Raw genomic sequence first — 26,947 nt, forward strand, 5'->3', positions numbered from 1 at the left:
CCCTTGAGGCTGAGCAGCTAATCAATGTTTCACAGTTTGCGCCTCAGCTGCTGTTGGGAGCTTGTTAGGATTATGTTCTGGTTCAGGGGATCAGATTTGTGGGATCAGACAAACAGCTTAACGGAGTAGCTTGTAAAATCATGAAGCTGCAAATTAAATATGCAAGGACAGGGTCACATTTTGTACAGATGGCATCTCAATGGAAAAGCACTACACATAGCAAAAGAAAAAAAAAATCACATTATTGAAAACTTGGGTGGCTTACCATTTGCTTATATTTTTAGGTTTATTGAATGAAATGGTGTGTTTAGCATTATTGTGCAGTGGTACATCCTGTGTTAGCTTTGATCATTGAGTGCAGCGGCTAATAGTGGGTATGAGTCATTGGGATGGAGAGAAGGCTCTGTCGTAGACTAATTAATATCTCATTCCAAACGACTAGACAGGCCAAAAATGCAGTGGAAGACACACAGGGAGGGGGCTGGAAGAGGTTAATTATGAAGTACAAATGTGACAAATGTGGACAAGTGTCGGGATGAATCAGAGAGCAGTATGAGCTACATGTCATTCTCCGACAGCAATTGAAACTTTGTGAACTTCATTGGTCAAAGTAGGTGGATGAAAGTCCTTTAGGTTGTTATAGATACAGACTTTGGGGTTCCCATATCAATATTGCATCTCGGTATATACTTGCTGGTGTGCAATATTATAATGTGGCCCTGTCTCTCTTTCTTCTCTAAGGTTGGCTTTCTAATCAAAATGCTGTATCCGAAGCCATAGGACAGGTCGTAATGACTTGGAAATGGAAGCACTTACATTCCGTGGTAGAATGTACCAAAATTCAACAAGAGGTCTCTCTAATTTCCTGTTCTGCAGATTGCAAATAACAGCTGTGGCAGTAGCGCATTCGGCAACTGGGTTGCGTTCCACTAAGCTTGCTCTTCCGCTTCCTACTCTGCCGCTGTGTGGCATCTCTCGCTGGCACAAACTGACCAATGCTCTTTGTCACTTCGACTGACACTCATCAGGGGTAGCCCACAATGTCTCTGGACTTTCTATGGTCTGCACTGTGTTTCTTGTTGCAAGGCTAGTGTTATGCTCTACCAACTGCGCCATGTGAGGATAGGATTTGTATATGGCATTTCTAAATGAAAACTCGGGAAGGGTATCGTCTCTCCTTAGGACACTTACCCACTGCTGATAGACTTTCCTGCGATACGAGAGAGTGAGTGAAAATGCATGATTATGAAACCAATTATTTTCAATGGTCTCATTCTCATTTGCAATGTCTTCAGTCAAGCCTCGCAGCGCTAAGAAAAATCTGCGATATCACCCATTGCCTTCAATTGGGGTGATGGAAGCAGCACCAGCCCCATTGAAATCAATAGGAGAAGATTGCGAAACAGGCTAGGAATCCCCCAGAGAGAGGAGAGAGAGTGGGGGTGGAGCAACAGGGCATCTCTTACATATATGCCCATATTTGGAGAGATAGGGGCAGGGCTAGGGGGCTTTCCAAGGACTTCCCCTAGAGTCGGGTGGGGCTTGAGAGAGGTTATCATAGTGATCCCTCTCTAGCCAAGTGAGGGGATGGGGCTAGCGGGATCTCACATCACAGAAAAGTCTATCGCCAGTGGGTAAGAGCCCTTAAGGAGAGCACCAAGAAGGTGTATGGAGACACCTAGGAGGTGAGTGAGGAGACTTATATGGCCATCCATGCTCCTCTGGGAAATATATGCAAATAAGGAAGATGGAACAATACCTCTGCAGGTCTCCACCTGGCCTATACGTAAATTTCATTACAATATTGTTTCTTTTGTCCCATTTGCATTTGTAAATCATGCAGGGAAAAAAAGCATTTTTCAACATAAATGCAAGTGCTTTCAACCATTTTACAGTTTAATAAGTTTATTTATGGGTAAATGACCCTAAGAAATCAAATTTAAAGCAAAAAAGTCTTCTTATTGTTATTTGCTGATCAAGCCCAAGTAAATATGTTAATCCTTCTGCTTCATTCATATGGTTTTATGAACAGTCAATGCAAGAGACGTATGGCTTGTGCCAAAAACTGGATTGGATCCTATCAGTAGAAAGCATAGAAACCCTTCATCTAATGCAAACTGATCCTGGGTTGGCAAGAAGCTCTCACAGCTGTGTGAATGAAGTCTAATTCCAATGTTTATTAATGTGTGGACAACAGGGTCAGTAGGCATCAGTACCTATCAACATACAGTATAGTGGCCACATATGCATTTCTATGAAGAGTCCAGTGTAATGTCTATTGCTAGATAAAGTATATATGTAACGAAGTAGCATTAAAAATAGATTGACTTAAATAAATGAGATGGTATGCAAATACAGTATATAAAATGCAGTAGCACTCATACCCCCTAAGAATACAGTAATTACTTTTACTGTCAAGCCTGCAGATGTTGTACCAGAGAAACAGGTTGAGTTGAGCAACGCGGAAAGCCTTAAATCCCTGCCACACAGGATGAAAGTGATATGCAACTTTCATCAAACTTCTATCAATATGTAGCTACTAGAGATGAGCGAGCACGCTCGGATAAAGCAGTTACTGATGTGCCTAGTTACAGCTCGCCCATTGGTAATTGTCCTGGAGAAGTAGCTACTAGAGAAGAGCGAGCATGCTCGGATAAAGCAGTTACTCGAGCAAGCATCGCTCATCTCAAGTAACTGCTTACTGGTCCGAGCAGGGGGACGGGTGTTAGCGGGGGGTAGAGAGAGAGATCTCTCACTCTCCACCCCGGTACCCACCGCCGCCACCCGCTCACCCCAACCACCCCCCTGAGCCTGCTCGGACCAGTAAGCAGTTACTCGAGATGAGCGATACTCGCTCGAGTAACTGCTTTATCCGAGGGTGCTCGCTCATCATTAATAGCTACTTCTCCAGGACAATCACCAATGGGCGAGCCATAACTAGGCACATCAGTCTCAGAGCTGTAGCATCAGCAGGACCGAAATCATGGTGCCATAGGGTGTAGGCATCTGTATTATAAAATACGAAAATGTGTTTATTGAGATAGTATTGTGTTTACTATGGGAACTCTCAGGACACAGCACTTTTTTTTTTTTTAATCTCATTTCAAAAACCCTAACTTTATTTTTCCAAGGTGTAATACAAGGTGTATTTTTAATGGCACCATTTTAGGGCTCCTGCCCATGGACAGATCCGTCCGCACTGCGGTTCCGCAGCAAATGGTGCCCATAGTATGCTATGGGAAACCAATTCTTCCTGCACACTTGTGGAACTAATTGCGGTTTCTGCAAGCGTAGGAAAAAAATCGCAGCATGCTCCATTTTACTGCGAATTGTCTGCATGGAAGGCTTCCATTAAAGTCAACGGAAGCCGTCCGATCCGCGGCCCTTCTGCAATGACATTGTTGAAAGGTTGCGGATTCCGCGTCATCGCCAGGCAATGACATGGGAAAAGCAGGAGTTCAAAAAAAAAAATCTGTACTGCGCATGCCTGACAGCTCGCCATGTGGACAATCTGCAGTATAGATGAAGACGAAAGTAAGCAGGTAAGTGTGGACATCGCTGCTCCCAGGACCGGATACCGAATCCAGCTCTGCCATATGTGGGCGCCATTAGGGTACATATAATGTATAAATTCTATTAGTTTTTTGTGGGGGCAGTTTTTTTAATATAAAAATAAGGGACTTTGCAAAGAAAAGTTGCTTTTTTTGCTGATAATATGTTTTATTTTTTAAAACACTTTTTTGACTTTTTCTAAGTCCCAGTAGGAGACTTGAACATGCAATCCTGTGATATAATGTACTGTAGTACTTCTGTATTCTGGTGTATTATATGCATTACTGTAGATATGACAGGCAGCCTATTAGGCCCTGCATTTGTTTGGAACTCCCAAGCATGTATAAATGGCCTGGAGGGCTTTGTTCGACCCCTGGCTGCCATGGAAACCCATTGGCACCCCTCAATTATGTTGGGGGGTCGATGGGGTGAAAGAAGGAGTCACTTACTTCTGTTAAGCACTCACTTACTGAGTCAACATTCACCATGGCATCTAAGGGGTTACATGGCCAGGATTCAAAGTTATTTCTGATCTTGGCCATTAGAGTGAGGTATCAGCATTTGGCATCCACCAGTGATGTGCTTGCTCTATCACTGTGTCGTAATAGTACAACACCCTGTGGACTATAGGTTTTCCATGACCTATTATTATGGCGTGGAACGGAAAAAGAAGTAATGTCATTTAATCCTTCTCTGCTTTTCCACGCAATATTTATCCTGAGACAGTAGTAGAAACAGTTGAGTCCAACATCCCCACTGCCAGCTTGATTCTAGAAGTTGATGGAATCCTTAAAAACAACTACTGTATGCTATTTGCTATCTTCTGCTTTAATCAACGGTTACATGCCATTTTAATGAGTGGACCAGGCTTTCCTTCTCACAGGGCAAAGATTCAGTTCACTGCTCTAGCCATGTATCTAAAATCTAAGTACAGACTGAGAGATTTGTTGGTCATCACCCCACCCCCATGGCACCCAGGACAGCTTCCCCCACTACGCCTCTGTGGCAGAATACAAAGGGGTGGTACTAAGCACCGTTTTACACAGACAAATCATCTGCCTGTGCATGTAGTGCTGACTGACAATAAGCCTGTTGGTCAATACTTGTTCATTATGTTTATATATATAGATAATCTGCAGTTTGGGGGGCAGCAAAATTTGGATCTACAATTAGTAGTGTTAGCTCTAGCAGACCGAGGCGTCGTCCTGTCTCCTGAGTCTGCTTCTGTTTCTTCCAGCCCCCACAGGGTTACTGTGCCTGGTTCCTCCACCCAGCTGTTGGTGATATGCAATAATCCCCCTATTTAACCTCCCCAGATCTTTCCCAGGATGCCTTGATGTTATTGTGCTATTCCTTGCATGACTGCATTTGATCTGCTTCTGCAGCCACCCTGTCTGCATCCAGTTCTTTGCATGTGGTTAGCTGGATGATTACATCCCCTCCTCACTTCTCCATATCTGCGCGGATCGGTGCAACTGACTCTGGATTTCTGTCCTCACCAAGGTATGTAGGGAAGACTAGGAGTCGGGGATAGAAAAGGCGGCCTGGAGCTCTCCACCTTCAGGGCTATCTCCAGGTAAGGGACATTTTAGTTCTTCTAAGTTCAGGGTCAGGTCCTTTCTTGCCCGTTGTACTGAGTTCCAGCCTGTGCGCAGTCTTCGCCTCGGAGTCAGCTGTCTATCCAGATGGGTGGTTTCACTCGGCAGACCAATACAGTGGGTCCACAATCACTTTGTTCCAGGTAGGCTGCACATCTCCCCATTCACATGAGTAGATGTGCAGCCAACAAGCAAGCATTTCCATGTTTGTATAAATGAGCTGATCAGATCAGCTGATAATTGAGGGTTTGCTCGTTCATCAGCTGAGTATTGGCACATTTGTATAGTTTGGTCATGTAAAAGGCCCTTTACTTTCTAACGGTATTACCTATTGTCTGAGGATGTGTTTCAGTTTCTATGAAGATGATGGATTCTGGACCATGGAGGTCAATGCAACATTTGTAACATAAAAACTCATTTTAATATTAGATACAAATAACAAAAGCTATTTTCCCTGTTAGCAAACTGTAAATAATAGATGGGAGTTTGCGCTCAGACTGTTAGTAACCAGGCGTTGAGATTTTACACCCTAATGACATGTAACACTCATGCCTTTAGGGGCAAGCTGTTTGTTGATCTACAGACAAATTATATGGCTGATTAAGATACACAGTCCCATGAGATACAAACGACAGCTGCAAAGGTGTTCCGAGGTAGGATTTCATATTCAACATCTCTTCACCTTACCATCAAATAGCAAGTACAAATAAAGAGTAGAATCTATCTATCTATCTATCTATCTATCTATCTATCTATCTATCTATCTATCTATCTATCTATCTATCTATCTATCTATCTATCTATCTCATATCTATCTATCTATATCTATCTATCTATCTATCTATATCTATCTATCTATCTATCTCATATCTATCTATCTATCTCTCATATTTATCTATCTATCTCATATCTATCTATCTATCTATCCATCTCATATCTATCTATCTATCTATCTATCTATCTATCTATCTATCTATCTATCTCATATCTATCCTATCTATCTATCTATCTATCTATCTATCTATCTATCTATCTATCTATCTATCTATCTATCTATCTATCTATCTATCTATCTATCTATACACTGTATATATTTGTTTTAATTAAAAAAGGTTTCACATCTGCCGCAGGGATTTCGTTTTCCTCCTCCGTCCGTGGAGCAGGAAAGGGGAATCCCCTGGCCGAATGGGTCTGTCTTATGACGAAACCAAACAGTGTCCAACAGACCCCACTGACTATAATGGGGTCTATTCGGTTTACGCTCATCTGCTCTGCATTCTACTGGAAGAAAAAGCGCTGCATGCAGCGCTATTTTTTCCTGTATTTTATACCAAATCTGCGACAGAACCACCAACCGAAGATCCCAATACAGATGCAAAAACAGCCGTAACCATTTTCTGTTAAATAACTTCAAATATGGACTATTGGTTAAAGAGGATTTTTTTTAGATATTCAGGGATGTTGCAGTAAGTCTGCGAAACAGGTATACCTTGCTGAGTCAAATTTATTATAGATCGATAGCAGATGCTTTGGAAATCAATACATCACACTCAGGCTGGTGTAATCAGAATGATCTCAGTTTTATTTTATTATGCAGCAAACTTTAGACTTTTCCTTCACAGGTGTGGCTATCTTCGAAGCCAATAGAAAGCAGCTGTACATCTTCACAAAAACATGTTCTTAATAGAACATTAGTTTTTACTTTGTCATCTTAATTTGCAATGCGAGCACACACTATGTCATCTAAGTTTCTTATCAGGGGGGTTTCTTCTGGCTGTTTCATCTAGGTAAGAGAGTCGAAGCAGCTATGAAGACTACGCCCCGTAGCTAAAAAGCCTTTTAATATAGCATCTTATTTTCTTAAAGCTACACATACAATTTTGATCACAAGGAATTTAATCATATAAAGATCAATTTGGCAATGTTACATAAATATATTCTGTAACACCAGTGATAAGAACAACAAAAAAGCATTAGGGGTACATAGAAATGCTGTTATAATTATGCAGGCCAGTAAGCTAAGGGGAAAGGAGACCAGGGAACCTAACCTGTCGCTCCATAATAGATTAATCTTAACAAAATTTCATAGATAGAAATATGAGACATACAGATAACTATAGATAGATAGATAAATAGATAATAAAGGGATATGAATAGATGTATTGAATCTATGTGTGTATTATATGCTTGAGAAAGGCATTTTAACTGCTGAAATGCGTCGCATAATAAAGTACAATCTACGGATTGAGAAGTATATTACCAATTTCTCTGGGTTCCGGAGTGCGGGGATTTTTCCTTCACCGATTGTGCTTTTACCATAATAAAGGGATATATTCTACTCTTCTATTTATTTGCACATAGTATCACTGATAGCTCCTCCCATTGGACTGCTCAGCTCAGAATGTGCAGAGGTTTAAATGCTGTTAGCGGTGGCTTGGGAAAACTAAACTCTAATGTGTATAGTAGCCTTTAGATGTGCAAGAAATGTAAAAACCTTATAATTTATAGAAAGCATTTAGTTTAGCTTTGTTCACATCTGCATTGGTTGCAGATCCAGTCCAATATGCCAAATAAAATTGTTCGCGGTCCCCTCGTGCCCTCACTGCCGGTCCTGTCACACGGGATGCTGTCCTTGTCACCTCCCCTGGCCGCCGAGTTCCTCCTCGTCGCCGGGTTGCTAGGGATGCGGTGGGTGTTGCCCCGCGTCGCGTCCTCGGTATCATAGCAACCAGGCATGTGTCTCCTTCCCTGCCTCCTGCAGGGCTGGGGCCGGGTTTCCCAGTGCTGCTTGGTGCACTCAGCTGCTGTCAGACTCCCCACCCCAATCAGCTCTGGGGCGGGAGCTCTGACAGCATTTAAACCTGCTTGTGTCTGCTTACCAGTTCCATTGTTAGTTTGGTCTTCCTGCTACACCAGCGTACTTCTTGTTGTGACTCCTGACTTTTGACTCCCTGTTTTTGAACCTGACGTTGTCTTTGCCTGACCCTCTTGTACCGCGTACCCTCTCGTTGCCGACTCAGATAGTCTGACTCTCCTTGCTGTTGTTTGTTCCAGTGTCTGTCCGTTTGTTAGTCCCAGTGTTCCCCTTCCTTAGTGAGTGTAGGGACCGGAGCCCAGTTGTCGCCCTGACTAGGGACAGGTTTGCGGGTATTTTCAGGGACTTCCAGTTTCCCGGACCCCGAGCCCTGACAGTAACACTGGCCGAAAGGAAGTCGGATCCCTACATCCAACCAGCAACATTGAACCCTGCTATGGAGGCTGTGGCGGCCTTAGCCAACCAGGTCCAGGTTCTGACAGATCTGGTCCTGGACCTGACTTCTCGCCTGCAGCATCAGGAGCAGCGAGAGGCTTCTAATATTGTGCAGCTCCCTCCCATTCCTGGTACGGTGTCTGAACCCCGAGCAACACCTCCTGACTTCTTTTCCGGGGAGAGAAGCCAGTTTTTTGCATTCAGAGAAGGCTGCAAGCTCTATATTGACCTCTGACCCAACACCTCTAAACTCTAAACAGTCTCTAAACTCCTGACCTTGCGACAGGGGCGGAGGGTGGCTGAAGACTATTGTTCACAGTTTCGCCAACACGGACTCTGGGTGGAACGATGCTGCCTTAAAGGATCTGTTTCTGGCCGGTCTGTCGGAGGGCCTCAAGGACCTCTTGGTCGCACACACGGAGCCTAGGACCTTGAGCAAGCCATGTCCCTGGCCATCAGGGCTGACCGACGCTTGAGGGCCAGACACTCGACTCGGACCAGCCCTGTCCGTACGTCTACATCTTCGGTAGTTCCGCCCTTAACCCCTCCCTCCGCAGAACCCATGGAGCTGGGAACCATGAGCCCAAAGCAACGTTGGGAATATCGTCTCAGGATGAACCTCTTTCTTTACTGTGGGGAGGCGGGTCATCGCATCGTGACCTGTGAGAAAAAGCCGCGTCAGGAAAACTTCCGCTCCTAGGCAGTTGTCGGGAGGACTGTCTAGGAGCTAAGGTACTCCCTGTAAGGTCTAAAATGTTGTTGCCCTGCACCTTAGAATTCCGGGCTTTCTACCGTGCCGGGAAAGCGTTTCTTGATTCTGGAGCTGCTGCTAATTTTGTTAACTTTGATTTTGTGGCTAAACTGTCTGGGTATTTTCTCCGTTTAGACCCCCCAATTCTGGTCTCTGGTGTCGACTCTCTTCCCTTGCAGGCTGGTCTTGTAAGTCTGGTTACCCCGGAGTTACAGTTCACTATAGGGGCCTTACATACGGAGTCCTGTACATTTCTGGTGATGAAGAACCTGTCTGTGGACATTGTGTTAGGGCTACCCTGGCTAAGGGAACTCAACCCCGTAATTAACTGGGACACGTTGGAACTAGTCAAGTGGGGTTCTCGCTGTGCCAGTCTCATGCGCCCAGTGAAGGTGGATATCTCCACCTGAGAGGGAATTGAACTACCTGTCTACCTCTCCGAGTTTTCGGACGTCTTTTCTAAACAGCTATCAGAAGCTTTGCCTCCCCATAGAGAATGGGATTGTAAGATAGAGTTGATTCCGGGGGCCAAACTTCCTAAAGGCCCCATCTATAATGTTACGTTTCTGGAGAGGTAGTCTATGAAGGATTATATCCAGGATAGTTTGGCCCGGGGGCACATCCGGCCCTCCGAGTGTCCAGTAGGGGCTGGATTCTTCTTTGTGGAGAAGACGAACGGGGGTCTCAGACCCTGTATTGATTACAGGGAGCTAAACAAAATCACTGTGAGAAACCAGTACGCCTTTCCACTCATCCCTGACCTCCTCAACCAGGTCACCGGTGCCTAGTGGTTCTCTAAACTCGACCTAAGGGGAGCTTACAACCTCATTCGTATTCGGGAGGGGGATGAGTGGAAGACGGCATTCAATACGCCCCTTGGTCACTTTGAGTACCTGGTCATGCCTTTTGGGTTGTGTAACGCCCCTGCTATTTTTCAAGGTTTCATGAACTCCGTTTTTCAGGATATCATGGGGGTGTTCGTCGTAGTGTATCTAGATGATATTCTGATTTTTTCCCCCCGACTGGGAGACACACCAGGTACATGTTCAAACGGTACTAACTCGACTCAGGGCTAACCACCTGTTTGCTAAGATTAAAAAATGTGTTTTGGGGTGCAGAAGATAACCTTTTTACGGTATGTCATTACTCCATGGGATATCCAGATGGATCCGAGGAAGGTGAAAGCCATCACAGAGTGGGCCCGACCAGTCACTCTAAAGGCCCTCCAGCACTTCTTGGGGTTCGCTAATTATTATCGTAAGTTCATTAAGAACTTCTCTGTGGTGGCTAAGCCCTTAACGGTTCTCACCAGGAAAGGGGCGGATGTGAGTACCTGGTCTCCAGATGTGCTGGCGCCCTTCGCTACCCTAAAGGCTGCCTTTTCCTCCGCGCCTGTTCTTATCCAACCAGACCTGTCTTGCCCGTTTGTGGTGGAGGTGGATGCCTCCGAGTTTGGAGTAGGGGCGGTACTTTCTCAGGGGCCGTCTACACTCACGAATCTTAGAACATGCGCTTACTTTTCTAGAAAATTTTCCTCTACAGAACGAAATTACGATATAGGCAATTGTGAGTTACTTGCTATAAAATGGGCGTTTGAGGAGTGGAGCCATTTTTTGGAGGGGGCACGCCATCAGATCATGGTACTTACAGCCCATAAGAACCTTATATATTTAGATTCTGCTAAGAGGTTGAATGCTCGATAAGCTCGTTGGGCTCTTTTCTTTTCTCGTTTTAACTTTCTGGTTACCTACCGACCCAGTTCAAAAAATGTTAAGGCGGATGCCTTATCTAGGAGTTTTGGTACTCTGGAACCTCCTGAGTCGGAACCTGGAACTATCCTTTCCCCTGGGGTGGTTCTCGCAGCTGTCTCCTCTGAACTCTCACCTCTAATTCAGGCTGCGCAGCAATAAGCCCCTGAAGCCCTTCCGGAAGGCAAACTCTTTGTTCCTTTACCATTAAGGTTGAAGGTGTTAGAGGAGATGCATGCCTCAGTCCTTGCTGGTCACCCCGGTATCCAGGGAACTAAGGAATTACTTTCCAGAACTTATTGGTGGCCTCATATGATTAGGGATGTTCGGGCATTTGTCACCGCTTGTCCGGTGTGCGCCAGGTGGAAGAGTGTCAGGAGACGTCCTGAGGGGCCTCTTCTCCCCTTGCCCATTCCGTCCAGACCTGGGCACATCTGTCCATGGACTTCATCACAGATTTGCTGCTGTCACAAGGGTAATACGGTCATTTGGGTCATTGTAGATCGGTTCTCCAAGATGGCACCTTTTGTTCCTCTGAGCAAGTAACCCAATGCCAAACTATTATCTGACATGTTTATTAAGGAGGTGGTGCGGTTGCATGGGGTTCCTGAGGAAGTGGTCTCAGATAGAGGTGTACAGTTTGTCGCTCGCGTCTGGCGAGCTTTCCGCAGGAAACTGAATATTGGTTTGTCCTTTTCGTCGGCTTTTCATCCCAAGTCGAACAAGCAAGCTGAGAGGATGAATCAAGAATTAATTCAATACCTGCGACTGTTCGTTTCAGACAATCAACATCTGTGGGTTAACTTTCTACCTCTCGCCGAGTTTGCCATTAACAACCATGTAAATTCGTCTTCTTAGGTGTCGCCGTTTTTTTTGTAATTATGGTGTCCATCCTCGATTTTCTTTTTCTGCGCCCTCAGTTTCTGACACGCCGTCTGCAGACTCTGCCATTAATGAACTGTGCACAGTTTGGGCCCAGGTTCATAAGAACCTTCAGGGTTCCCAGGATAAACATCTTGGTCAGGCTAATAAAAGACGCACTATCTCTGCACCGTTCGTGGTTGGGGAGCAGGTGTTACTGGCCTCAAAAAATTTGAGACTTAAAGGGGTTGTCTCGCGAAATCAAGTGGGGTTATACACTTCTGTATGGCCATATTAATGCACTTTGTAATATACATCGTGCATTAAATATGAGCCATACAGAAGTTATTCACTTACCTGCTCCGTTGCTAGCGTCCCCGTCGCCATGGTTCCGTCTAATTTCGGTGTCTTCTTGCTTTTTTAGACGCGCTTGCGGAGATGGATCTTCTCCCTTCGGCTCGGCTCGGAAGCATCGGCGTTTTGGCTACTCTCCCCCTTGTACGCGTCATCGCGTAGCTCCGCCCCATGACGTGTGCCGGTTCCCGCCTCCTGATTGGCTGGAATCGGCACGTGACGGGGGCGGAGCTACGCGATGACGCGTACAAGGGGGCGGAGCCAAAACGCTGATGCTTCCGAGCCGAGCCGAAGGGAGAAGATCCATCTGCGCAAGCGCGTCTAAAAAAGCAAGAAGACACCGAAATTAGACGGAACCATGGCGACGGGGACGCTAGCAACGGAGCAGGTAAGTGAATAAATTCTGTATGGCTCATATTTAATGCACGATGTATATTACAAAGTGCATTAATATGGCCATACAGAAGTGTATAACCCCACTTGATTTCGCGAGACAACCCCTTTAAGGTCCCATCCCTAAAGCTGGCTCCCCGCTTTGTTGGTCCGTTCACCATCTCCCAGGTGGTCAATCCTGTTGCGTACAGACTATCTCTTCCACAGTCGTGGAAGATTCATAACGTCTTCCACAAGGCACTGCTGAAGAAATATGTAACCCCAGTTCTGCCCGCCCAGAGCCCGCCCTCTCCTACTCTTGTACAGGGGGAACTGGAGTACGAGGTAGAGCGTTTGATTGATGCTTGGTGTGTGAGAGGTATTTTACAATATCTGGTACATTGGAAGGGTTTTGGCCCTGAGGACCTACATGGATTTCCGCCCGGGACATACATGCACCACTGTTGGTTCGACGATTCCACAGGGCCTTTCCCCTCAAGTCCGCTCCAGGCCGTGGGGGTCCAGTGTTCCCCTGTAGAAGGGGGGGGTACTGTAAGGATCAGCGGTTCGCGGGTCCCTCGTGCCCTCACCGCCGGTCCTGTCACATAGGCTGCTGCTGTGCAGCGCAGGGGAGCCCCAGTCCTCGTCACCTCCCCTGGCCGCCGAGCTGCTCCTCGCCGCCGGGTTGCTAGGGACGCAGTGGGTGTTGCCCCGCGTCGCGTCCTCGGTATCATAGCAACCAGGCATGTGTCTCCTTCCCTGCCTCCTGCAGGGCTGGGGGCGGGTTCCCCAGTGCTGCTTGGTGCACTCAGCCACTGTCATACTCCTCTCCCCAATTAGCTGCTGGGGCGGGAGCTCTAACAGCATTTAAACCTGCTTGTGTCTGCAGACCAGTGCCAGTGTTAGTTTGGTCTTCCTGCTACACCAGCGTACTTCTTGTTGTGACTCCTGACTTTTGACTCCCTGTTTTTGAACCTGACGTTGCCTTTGCTTGACCCTCTTGTACCGCGTACCCTCTTGTTGCCAACCAGGATAGTCTGACTCTCCTGGCTGTTGGTTGTTCCAGTGTCTGTCCGTTTGTTAGTCCCAGTGTTCCCCTTCCTTAGTGAGTGTAGGGACCGTCACCGAGTTGTCGCCCTGGGGCTTAGCCCAGGGGGGCAAGTAGGTAGGGACAGGGGTTGGGGGTATTTTCAGAGACTTCCAGTTTCCCGGACCCCGAGTCCTGACAAAAATAGGGCAGTATGCTGAACGTTTTTCTCTGGTAACATACCCGGTGGCATGATTGAAACCTGTCAGATTCCATTATAGTCAATGGGGTTTGTTGAGTGTAGAGTGTGTCTATCATGTGCAGACACTTCCATGATTTTGTTGTCTGGCTCCTATGATTGAGCCAAAAATGGAAATCACCACCATGGATGTGAACAAAGACCTAGTATGGCTTTACAGGAGAAGACTGTCAGGTGCTTAAGTTGTCGCAACGATTATGGCTCCTGTGCTTTTACACAGAAGGGATAGCTGTACACGGAGTGGAGGCAGAGTGCCCCGGAGATCTTTTTCTGCTAACTGCCTCCATTGAGAGTAAACGGGCAGTCATTAATGAATGACTGCCTGTTCACACGAGCCAATAATCTCTTGGTTTTTAGAGAAACACCAAACAATTTCAACAAGTGAGCGAGTCCCACTCACTTGCCCGGTCGAGTCCATAATCAACTTTTTGAGTGATCACTTGGGTGCCTATTTGCCCCATGTAAAGCTACTCTTACAAGTATTGCTCCTGATAACTGGTTTTGGAAAATTTATATACAGTAAATATAATAATACTCCAAAAAACTGTAATACACATTTTCTCAGGTTTTCTTAATTTAATGCTCCATTTTTTGGAAAGATTCAAATTTGTTCAGTGTGACAAGTCACACAGCTCATCTAGAATGGAGCACAAACTCTTCAACAGCTTAACTTCTCTGTATGTAGAAGGCCGAGCTATATACGGAAATATGTTCAAGGAAGAGGAGAGCCATGATCAGAGCCATGGTCAAATCCAGCAGTGCTACGGCAGATGAAGGGATGACTGAAGGGGATAGCCGAATGTCTAGCCACCGGACGCAGGCACTTGCCATAAAAACATTTGTTGGAAAATCAAAGTTTCTGAATTAGAGAGGAGTTATGCTATTAGCATGTGAAAGCTGGGCACTCAAGAAAGGATACTGAAGAAGGATCGAAGCCTTTGAGCTGTGGTGCTGGCGGCATATGCATAAGGTGTACAGAGATGGTCACAAATATGGCGATCCTAGACTTTGTCCGACCAAAAGGATCACTAGAAAGCAAAATCACCAAGTAACTCTGGTCATGTCATACGAGCCAATTCTCTGGAAACAGCATTAATGCTCAACACAGTCAGTGGGTCCAGAAGAAGAGGACACCAAAGAACATGCTGGCTAAACACAACCAAGGTTGACACGAACATGACTGTGGAAAATCTGAAGGAAGCGGCCAAAGACAGGGAAGCATGGCATATGCTGATCCACAAGGTTGACCGAAAGTTGGAAGGGATAAATCATCAAGCCATTGGCAAAGGACAGATACATTATCTATGAGAATTAGCTTGCATTGTGGGCACCTTCCCAAATCTACTCCATTTTTTTCCACCCATTAATACTACACTTTGGTTAAAGCTCCTGTGGTTTCCTGCAGCCAGGTGAAGTGACTGGACACTATTGGAATGACCCTGCATGCTAGCTGTCTTATATTGAGATTTAATCTGAGTTTCACTGACTAAGAGAGAAAATTATAGAACGTTTTGAAAACCGTAGACTCTTGAAATGTCGAATCGTTTTGTTCGGGTATAAAATGTGTAATTTAATATGACTACATTAAAGTAAAATTACAGCAGGCCACTTATATTCATAACATTTCTTTGTGTCACTGCAGACCAAAAAGAGACCTTAATTAAAATATTCTGAAGTGTGCCATGCATGCAGTCGAGAATTTATACTGTTTAATGGATAATTAATATATTTTAATCCTATATCCCCTAATCCAAACCGGAGTCCAGCTTGTCTGAAATATCCCAGCTATAAGTCATATCTTTTACATTCCACTACTACGGCTACCTGCCTATTCTTTATATTGGAAACTCCATTACAATGAGAAAACTAACCATTGCTTTTGTACCTCCCTAATACTAATAATTACTTTAAAGGGGTTGCCTCAGCACAAACAGTAATGGTATATTGCAAGCAAGCAATCGGTGCCGAATACTATGATCCCTGCCGATTGAAAGAACACAATTGGCATCCTGCTTCAAATTCTATTGTCTTAATTGGCTTTTTCTGCAGGTGGCATGTTGGCTATTGACAATGATATGCCCACTTTGTGGCCTTTGGAAGAGCCTTCAGGAGATGAAATGGCACAAGACTTTCCTAGACATAACCACTTCGTTCTGGCAATTGACCGAAGTCACAAATTGGACATAATGGCTGATATGCCATTCATTTTCTACTAAGGCAACCATTAAAGAAGCACTCCAACATTTGGTGCAACCTATACAGTGAAATGTAGAATGGTATCAAAGAATAATGTAGAGGCTCTTTTGAATGCCTTGTGTGTGTACTTGTTGTAGTGGATATGCCATTTATTGGTCATCTGCCATATTGGATCTTTCATCCCCTCCGATTGGTTCCGCTAATGTAGCCTACAATTCCCATTATTAGTGTATCCTGTATGATGTAGCTTCACACTGCTCTTCTGCTGGTGATAGGTTTCTCCCTCTCCGCTCTCACAAGTAGGCAGAGGGAGAGCAGTGTGAAGCTGCAGGTCATAAAATACATCAGAAATTTTGCACACAGATATTACAGACTGTAAGTGTAAATCAGGGGAGTTTTATAACTTTGTTACTAACTGTTGTATAGACTCAGGTATTACCGTGTTTCCTCAAAAATAAGAACCTGCCTTATATTAATTTTTTGCCCAAAAAGAGGCACCAGGTCTTATTTTTGGGGGATGTCATATTATATTTACCTAGTAGGCTCAGTCCAGGTCCCTCCTGCTGCTCTCCGGAGCTCCGACGCGCTTCTTGCAGTCCTCGGCCCACAGAAGATCACTTCCTGTTACAGGATTCATAAATCCCGCCTCCAGGAAGTGATGGCCCTGATTGCTTTTCAATGCTGTGGCTCAGCCAATTCATAAATCCCGCCTCCACAACGCGATTGCTGTGATTGGTTCTTTGACCGCTGCTCAGCCAATCAATGCAGAGTTTGATGAACCAATCACAGCCATCATATAGTTTAATCGAGCACTGCATTGATTGGCTGAGCAGCTCTCAAAAATCAATCAGAGCCATGAATAGGTAATGTAGTCATTTGTTTTTTAATGTAATGTAGCTATGGCTAATTTTCAGGGTAGGGCTTATATTTTAAGCCTCCCCAAAAATACCGAAAAATGAGGGAAAGGCGTATTTTCAGGGTAGGTCTTATTTTGAGGGAAACAGGGTATATCACTACCTTCCTGATCCCTTATATAGGGAAGAAATTATGGAGAGACAGAAAGAAAAAAAAGAAGGATGGCACTTGCTGGGGATGCTTCTGAAGGCTGCTAGATGGGATTTCATTGATGGTAATGTAATCCTGTAGTTCACAAAAAGTCAGTCAAACATGACTGATTGGCAAACTGTCTACATAGTACCACAAATTCAGGACTGCTGGTCACATGACACAACTGCCTATAATGAAAGGACTCCATATACATGGATGTAACTGCGTTGGGATGAAACAAATTACAGAGCTAGAATATTGCTGGTGAGTTAGCGTTTCGTGTATAAAAGTATTTGCCGGAGAGCGTCTGTAGATGACATTCCCACGTAGACACTGTCAACATAATACAGGCGCGCATTTTCTTGTCCTGTGTTCTGTGAATCGAGTTCTCGCATTTGATATCATGATGCCTATATCAGCACATTGCAGAGCCGCTGTGATAGATTCACAAAATACCAGCTGCTATCAGCTGCGGAGTATTACTCCTGGCACCTGGCGACTACACAAGTCAGCAGGGAATCTTATTTTCGTTTTTCCCTCAAAGCTTCACAGGTTTATTATTGGAATTGTTCCTACTTGTAGAAGGAGTGATTCTAATAATGACATTATATACCGTATGGCTGGCACATCACGCCTGGCCTGTAATACACACCTCTGCTGCTGCCGCAGAAATTTGTTTTGAAGTTGTCATTCAATTGGTGCTTCATAAACACAGGGGACTGTGTACAGGGTGTCTCAAACACGTATATATAGAAACACGTATATAGAATGAAAACGGTTTGGCGGACTGAAATCCAATGTTTCATTCAAGGGAAACCACCAACATGACGGCCATTTTGAATTCTGCCATCTTGGATTCATTACTAATTTTTCCAATGGGAAGGTAGGTTTGTGATATATCAACCTGCCAGAGAATTTAACCAGAAAACAATGGCATGCTTCATTTAAACATAACTTTAATTGTTCTTATGTTAACATAGTGATTTTATGTGAAATCTGAAAATTAAGCATAATCTCTACAGAATGTGTTCAAAATGCAACCCCCCCATGTTCGAATGTTAACCATATCCTTTTCAACCATTCATGATAAACTCTCGCCTAAACATCAGGATGAATGCTGGCACAAGCCTCAATAATTCTGTTTCAGAAGAGCATATCATATCTTCTCACAGTCAACAGATGCCTTGACATGACCCCACAGATAAGAAATCCAAAAGGGGGCAAATCAGAAGAATGTCATAACCATTCATTTGGACCCTTACAAGCAATACACTTTTGGGGAAACTACACATGAAGATGTGGGGAAACTGCACATCTCTGACAAAGCGTACAAAATGAGGTGGGGCGCCATCTTGCTCCATGTATTCTGGAACTGTTCTGTCCTCTTACAGTAATGAAGGAAACTCATACTTGTCTAACAACCTTCCACAGTTGTCTGTTTTTACTATTCCCTCAATTTGGGTACCCCATCCATCACATCACACTTTCGCTAATTATATTTTTTTGGGTGGGAAGGATGGAAAAAAATTAGAAATTCTGCCATTGTTTTCTTTTTTTACAGGCCTCACCATACAATATCAATTGAATGTTCTGTTTATACGGCTGGACAATAATAATTTGATGATACCAAATTGATAGAGTTTTTTTAATATGTTAATACTTTACCACAATAAAAAGACTTTTTTAAAAATTGCACCACCTTATTCCAAAATCCATCATTTTTATTTTTTTTGGCCACTGGAGCTATGTGAGGTCTTATTTTTTGTGAGATGAGTTGTAGTTTCCATTGGTACTAACTTTTCTAATCCTCCCATAATAAAGTGTGTCTTGTAGAGAAAAACGTGTTCATTTTTGTACTTTTTTTTAAAATTAAACTTTATTTTAAACTTTTGTTACTTTTGTAAGCTTCTTTTCTCACATTTTGCTCACAGACGGACGCATAAAGGGACGAAATCGGGATTCTTGAGCGTTAAAACTATGCCAGAGAAAATATAGGACTTGCTCTATCTAGGGCAGGACCTATCTTCACAGTTTTTTTTTTTTCAAACTCACTAGTGCAGAGTCCATACTCCAGGAAATAAAGCCTGACTGCTCATTGGAGGGAATGATATTAAAGGCAAAACTGAAGTACTTTGGCCACATAATGAGAAGACAGGATACCTTGGAGAAGATGATGATGTTAGGGAAAGAGAAGGCAAAAAGAAGAGGGGCCGTCCAAGGACAAGATGGATGGATGATATCCTTCAGGTGACGGAATGGACCTTGGTGGAGTTGGGGGTGGCGACAGGAAGCTGGCATGGGCTGGTCCATGAGGTCACAAAGAGTTGGAAGCGTCTGAACGAATAAACAACAAGCGCAGAGTTTGGAAGGTCAAGAAAAAAAATATTTCTACCCTGTTCATGCTCAACTACTGTCCGAAGCGGCAAGTGCAGTTGCGCATACATGTGTGAAGAAACCTTTAGTCCCCCAAGAGAAATTGGAGATGCGATTGTTCAATGGCTAGAATACTACACAGCACAACTTATGTACTGCAGTGAAATATACTTTTGACAACTCCCAATCAGACCCTGAAGCTCTGATCAGATCTCTGGCTGCCATGAGAACCTATCGGCCCCTCGCAATCACATTATGTGGTGTGGCAAACAATGCTATTCAGTCTGCCCAGTGCAATGGAAACCTGACAGATCAGAAGCACGATGCCAGTATGAGCAGAGCTTTACTCGCTTGCTTCTATTCCCACCTGACCTTGCCAGGAATCCTGTATAATACACTGATTTGTAATGTACTGCATTGTATTCTGTATTGTTTTCAGAGTCGGCTTTATCTTTATGAATAGTGGTTGCATAAATGCAGACAAAAGGGAATTTAATTATGCAGGGCACCCAAGGAGGAAGATAAATTGCTTGAGCTGAGCATCAATGTCTTTTGATATGCTGCCCAATACATATGAAATAGCTCTGCAAAGAAATAAGAGGAATGGAGAATATTGATAACTAAGACATAACGAGGAGTCACACGTGTATACCAGGGGCTAGACCAGAGCTTATTACAATACAGCCTTGAACTGATATAGGACATGTGTGCCACTTTTTGTGCCTTTTTACTCCATGTCTGCTAGGTACTTTGCTGTACAGCAGTGGCATAAAAATTGCATGTACAGGTGACTCTTGTCTGATATGGAATTCAGATCGTGGCTGTCAATAATATGAACAAGTTGCATAACTTAGGATAAATTCATCAATTCGTATTTTTTTTTAAACCAGCAATTGATATATTTCTCAAACAGGTGTGACCTCAGTGCACCATCACACACCTATCTTTATGGAGGTCCACTTTTGTGATATATTAGCTTGTCATCATGCATTGATAACTAGGTTTTAACTACTTTCTGACCACCCACTGTAAATTTACCTTGATGCTTGCTGGGCTCTGTGCAGCAGCGATGTAAATTTATGTTCTTTACTCAGCAGGCGATCACATTCCCTGAATGGGGAAACACCAGAAGCAGGTATCAGGACCTGAATCCATTAGAGTGTATTGCTGGCTGGGAAAGTTTGTTGTAGTAACAAACTTTCCAGGCATGTCAGCACTGTAACGAACGCTTTCTTTTCTGCTCTCCTGTCAGTGTGAGATCGGAGAAGAGAGAAGCTGAAAGTATTCTACAACTCCACATTAACCCCAAATTTCATATTATTCCCAAATTTTTGAAGAAAAGTGAGTTTTTTTCCTCTCTCTCTTTTTTAAATAAACTTTATTAAAAGATACAATAATTTGATCGCTGGTAAACTACACTGCACCAATTATATAGTGCAGTATAATGTATCCTTGACCGGTCAGCAATCAGACCCTTCCGGAGGCAGGGTTCAACAGGTTGGCATGCCTGGTGGATTCGGAGACCTTAGTGAGGACTCCGGCTGCCATAGGAATTAGAGATCAGCGAGTATACTCGCTAAAGGCAATTGCTCGAGAGAGCATTGCCTTTAGCGAGTACCTGCCCGCTCGAGACAGAAGGCTCGGGTGCCGGCGCGGGGGAGCGGTGAGTAGCGGCAGTCAGCAGGAGGGAGCGGGGGGGGGGGGGGGGGGGGGGAGAGGGAGAGAGAGATCTCCCCCGCAGCTCCCTGCCCGCCGCCGGCACCCGCACCTTCTGTCATGAGCGGCAGGTACTCGCTAAAGGCAATGCTCACTCGAGCAATTGCCTTTAGCGAGTATACCCGCTCATCTCTAATAGGAATCCATCGACATACCATGATTGCATTCTGCAGTGTCGATGTATGACAGGGGGAGCACCCTTTTCCTGTCACCCTCTTAGAATGTGTTTTCACTATTGATTGCGGCATGTAAGGGGTTAAACGGTCAGGAACGGAGGTTTTTCCACTCCTGAACTTTAGTGCAGAGTCCTGGGACTCGACTCTTCCCTTCCTGGAATTCCTGTGCCAATCTTAGATTGGGCCACTGTAAAAAAAACTCATATGGCTCATTACTAAGTGGTCAACAACTATCTTCAGAGTAAAGGAGAACTGGGGGTCCTAGAAGTGATGATATGCCTCCCATAGAGCCCTAATCTCAACATCATCAAATCTGTCTGGGATTACATGAAGAGACAGAAGGATTTGAGCAAGCTACATCCACAGAATATCTGTGGTCAGATCTACAAGATGTTTGGAACAACTTCCCTATCGAGTTCTTTCAAAAACTGTGTGCAAGTGTATCTGGGAGAATTGATTCTGTTTTGAAGGTAAAGGGTGGTCACACCAAATATTGATTCGATTTAGATTTCTCTTTTGTTCATTCACTTTGCTTTTAATCTATTTAAAAACTATTAACACTTCTGTTTTTGAAAGCATTCTTAGGGCTTATTCACATGAATGAGAAACTCACGTGAGTTTTGTGCTATACGCAATAAACTCTTACAAATATAAAGCATGCTCTATTTTTGGGAGGTCCCGTGGGAGGAATCACTCGATGTTTCCTATAGGACTTTGGAAAAAAATCGCATGGCACTCACATACCATGTAATGTGCATGCAAGTACGATGTGATTTTTCCCATTGAAGTCTATGGGAAACACTTGCGATGCTTTCACGCATGTGAAGATCACAATTTAACAAAAGTGATGCGACATCATTTATTTTTCTCAGTCCGATATCTTGCATACCCGTGTGAATGTAGCCTTACTTTGCATCATTTTCCAAAATTTGGCTTGGTCATTAAAGTACAGGCTTGGTCTTAAAGGGGTAAAAGATCAAACTAGCGACTCATGCCCTTGGCACATCCCAGCAATGACTCTCCTAGAAGACAAACTCCTAAAGTTTATGACATCTGGTCAGCAGCAAATAGCTATTAGTAATATAAACTTCAGATTTACATTAACTACTGATTGAAAAATTAAACATGACAGATCATTTGTCAGCAGTTGACGTGTTGACCAATTACTAGAGGATGACTGCAAAAAGCATCCAGAATTCTATGTTCAGCCACAAATTATCTCATGTTAATGGGACAATTGTAATTCTGCCCATTTATTCCCTTGTGCCCCAAGAACAGGCCAAATAGTTCATCCTATTTCTCAGTGGCAATTTATAACTGGTGGTGATCCAGTGGTCAGATGACTGCCAAATGTTTCTCTGTGATTGGCACTTGGAGTCCCGTGTGTTCCGGAAAGATTATGCAGAACGTGTAACTAAAATTCTCCTCAACTCCCAACGTATCACAGACCATAAATCATCTTCAATGGGTTCATTTACTAAGACCCCCACTGACTATTACAGTGTAGGGCTTCGGCCAGGGCTGCCTCAATGTTTATGTAGGGTCTTGGGCAATAGTCACAGTGGGCCTTCTTATGTCTCCGCTTCAAATATTACCAGTGATACTTTTGTCATAGTTTGTGTTTTTTCTGTAGAAATGATCTAAATGTGTTTTCTTGTAATTTTTACCATAGAATGCAAAAAAAAAAACCATACCACATAAAGGTAAAAAAAAAAGATTATATGCCACAAAGTTTATAATTTAACCCATTTACTGCCAGGAAATGTGGGTGCTATACTTGTCCAATCAATCGTAAGATTTTTTTTTCCCTTTGATTTTCAACATTCATAGCGAAAACAGTTACCTTTTTATCTTCATGTAGATGTAGCTATCCTATTTTTTGCAATACAAGCTATAGTGTTTCAAGTACCATTTGGCCATACACATGACTAAGCATTTAATTTATATTAATCTCCATAAATAAGATGTTGTATGGCTTGTTGTGATTATAGGGATACCAGATACATGTATGCTATTAAGGCCGGTGCCACCAGCAGAGCCGGATGTGGGGGCCCGCAGCGGATTCTGATCGTGACCCTGCATACCTGCCTTTTCTCCTCTCCATATCTACTGCGGATGGTCGCTGCGAGCCGCTGTCAGACATGTACAGTTTTTTTTTCAAATGTTTATTTTTCCAGCGCCGTTTCTAGTCGATGATGCAGAATCCACGACCTGTCCACAATGTTAATTGCAAACGGGCCATGGGTCAAAAGGCTTTCATTGACTTCAATGGAAGCTGTCGTGCGGACACCGCACCAAAATTGAGCATGCTGCCATTTTTCCTCCACTCGTGGAAACCGCAATTGGTTTCCGCGTGCAGCAAAAAGCATTTTTCGATAGCATGCTGTAAAGGGTATTTGCTGCAGGACCACTGTGCAGATGCAACACGGATTCCACAATGCAAATCGGTTCGTGTGCAGGAGGCCTAACTTCCATTATGGGTTAAATGTAGAGATGAGCGAGCACACTCATCCGAGCTTGATGGTCGTTCGAGTATTAGGGTGTTCGAGATGCTCGTTACTCGAGACGAGCACCACGCGTTACTCGAGTCAATTCCATTTCCTTCCCTGCATGTTTAGTGCCATTTTTTAGCCAATAGACATGCAGGGAAGGCATTACAACTTCCTACTGTGACGTGCCAGCCCTATCCCACCCCCCTGCAGTGAGTGGCTGGCGAGATCAAGTGACCGCCAAGTACTTAAAGCAGTCCCGCCCGTGGCTCGCCTCAGACACACACTGGGAGAGTATAGGGAAAGTGCTGCTGCTGCTATAGGGAAAGTGTTAGTGTAGGATCCTGTGTACAAGAACCCCAACGGTCCTTCTTAGGGCCACAACTGACCGTGTGCATAACTGTGTGGCTGGCTGGGAGCAGTTTTGCACAATTTTTTTTTTTTAATCTTTGGCTGTGCAGGCCATTACAGCTATAGCGTTCTCAGTCTGCAGTGTATTATATAGAGTATAGGGAAAGTGCTGCTGAGATAGGGACAGTGGTAGTGTAGGATCCTGTCTACAAGAACCCCAATGGTCCTTCTTAGGACTACCTCTGACCGTCTGCATTTTACAGGGTGTCTGGTGGGAGTTGTAGTGCATCACTATTGCACAGCTAGCCCTTTTTGCGGCCTTCCTTACAATTTTTTTCTGGCTGGAGTTTGCGTTACAATACCGCTCTCAGCGTGAAAGTGTATGCAAATATTTCCATAATTACTTAAACCGGTCTGTGTCTGCAGTGAATTTGACGCATAGCGTACGGCCAACACAGCCACTTATAGAGGGAAAGTGATATACACACTATACAGCCTGTATTCTCCCCCCCCCCAAAAAAAAGCTCATTCGTTGGGCTACCTCTGACCATCTGCATTTTACTGGGTGTCTGCTGGGAGTTGTAGTGCATCACTATTGCACAGCTAGGCCTGTTTGCAGCCTTCCGTATTCCTTGTTTCTGCCTGGAGTTAGCGTTACAATACCGCTCTCAGCGTGAAAGTGTACGCAAATAATTCCATAATTATTTACAATGCTCTGTGTCTGCTCTATTCGTAATCCACCATGCTGAGGGGTAGGGGCAGGGGTCATGGACGTGGACGCGGATGCAGGTGAGGACGCGGAGGTCCAAGTGAGGGTGTGGGCACAGGCTGAGTTCCTGGTCCAGGTGAATCACAGCCGGCTGCTGCGGGATTAGGAGAGAGGCAAGTTTCTGGGGTCCCCAGCTTCATATCACAATTTATGGCTCCACGTGGTAGACCCTTATTACAAACAGAGCAGTGTGAGCAGGTCCTGTTGTGAATGGCAGAAAATGCATCCAGCAATGTATCGACCACCCAGTCTTCTACGCAGTCCACTGCTGCAACTCTGAATCCTCTGGCTGCTTCTCCTCCTTCCTCCCAGCCTCCTCACACCATGAAAATGACACATTCTGATGAGCAGGCAGACTCCCAGGAACTGTTCTCGGATCCCCACCTTGATTGGGAAAAAATGGTTCCTCTCTCACCTCAGGAGTTTGTCGTGACCAATGCCAAACCTTTGGAAAGTTCCCGAGGTCCGGGTGATGAGGCTGGGGACTTACGGCAACTGTCTCAAGAGCTTTCAGTGGGTGAGGAGGACGATGATGATGAGACACAGTTGTCTATCAGTGAGGTAGTAGTAAGGGCAGTAAGTCCGAGGGAGGAGCGCACAGAGGATTCGGAGGAAGAGCAGCTGGACGATGAGGTGACTGACCCCACCTGGTTTGCTAAGCCAACTGAGGACAGGTCTTCAGAGGGGGAGGCAAGAGCAGCAGCAGGACAGGTTGGAAGAGGCAGTGGGGTGGCCAGGGGTAGAGGCAGGGACAGAGCGAAGAATCCCCCAACTGTTTCCCAAAGCACCCTCTCATGCCAAGCCACCGTGCAGAGGCGTAGGTGTTCAAAGGTGTGGATGTTTTTCAGTGAGAGCGTGGACGACCGACGAACAGTGGTGTGCAGCCTGTGTCGCACCAAGATCAGCCGGGGAGCCACCACTACCAGCCTCACCACCACGAGCATGCGCAGGCATATGATGGCCAAGCACCCCACTAGGTGGGACGAAGGCCGTTCACCATCTCCGGGTCACACTACTGCCTCTTCCTCTGTGCCCCAACTTGCCACCCAAATCCAACCCCCCTCTCAGGACACAGGCACGAGTGCCTCCCGGCCTGCACCCACACCCTCACCTCCGCTGTCCTCGACCCCATCCAGCAATGTCTCTCAGCGCAGCGTCCAGCTGTCACTAGCGCAAGCGTTGGAGTGAAAGCGCAAATACGCCGCCACGCACCCGCACGCTCATGCTTTAAACGTGCACCTTGCCAAATTAATCAGCCTGGAGATGCTGCCGCACAGGCTTGTGGAAACGGAGGCTTTCAAAAACATGATGGTGGCGGCGGTCCCACGCTACTCGGTCCCCAGTCGACACTATTTTTCCCGGTGTGCCGTCCCAGCCCTACACCAGCACGTCTCCCGCAACATCAATCCTGCCCTCACCAACGCGGTTACTGTGAAGGTCCACTTAACCACGGACACGTGGACAAGTACTGGCGGGCAGGGCCACAATATCTCCCTGACGACACATTGGGTGAATTTGGTGGAGGCTGGGACCGAGTCAGAGCCTGGGACCGCTCACGTCCTACCCACACCCAGAATAGCGGGTCCTTCCTCAGTTCTGGTATCTGCAGTGGTCTATGCCACCTCCTCTAAACCCTCCCCCTCCTCCTCCTTCTACGCAACCTCTACCTCTCAATTAAGAAATGTGAGCAGCATGTCGCCAGCAGTCAGTGTGGCGCGGCAGCACAGCGGTGGGCAAGCGTCAGCAGGCCGTGCTGAAACTACTCAGCCTAGGTAACAAGAGGCACACGGCCCCCAAACTGTTGCAGGGTCTGACAGAGCAGACCGACCTCTGGCTTTCGCCGTTGAGCCTCCAACCGGGCATGGTCGTGTGTGACAATGGCCGTAACCTGGTGGCGGCTCTGCAGCTTGGCAGCCTCACACACGTGCCATGCCTGGCCCACGTCTTCAATCTGGTGGTTCAGTGGTTTCTGAAAAACTAACCACACTTATCTGACCTGCTCGGCAAGGTGCGCCGCGTCTGCGCACATTTCCGCAAGTCCACCACGGACGCTGCCAC

This window comes from Eleutherodactylus coqui, chromosome 13, assembly GCF_035609145.1.
Source record: "Eleutherodactylus coqui strain aEleCoq1 chromosome 13, aEleCoq1.hap1, whole genome shotgun sequence".
Taxonomy (NCBI): Eukaryota; Metazoa; Chordata; class Amphibia; order Anura; family Eleutherodactylidae; genus Eleutherodactylus; species Eleutherodactylus coqui.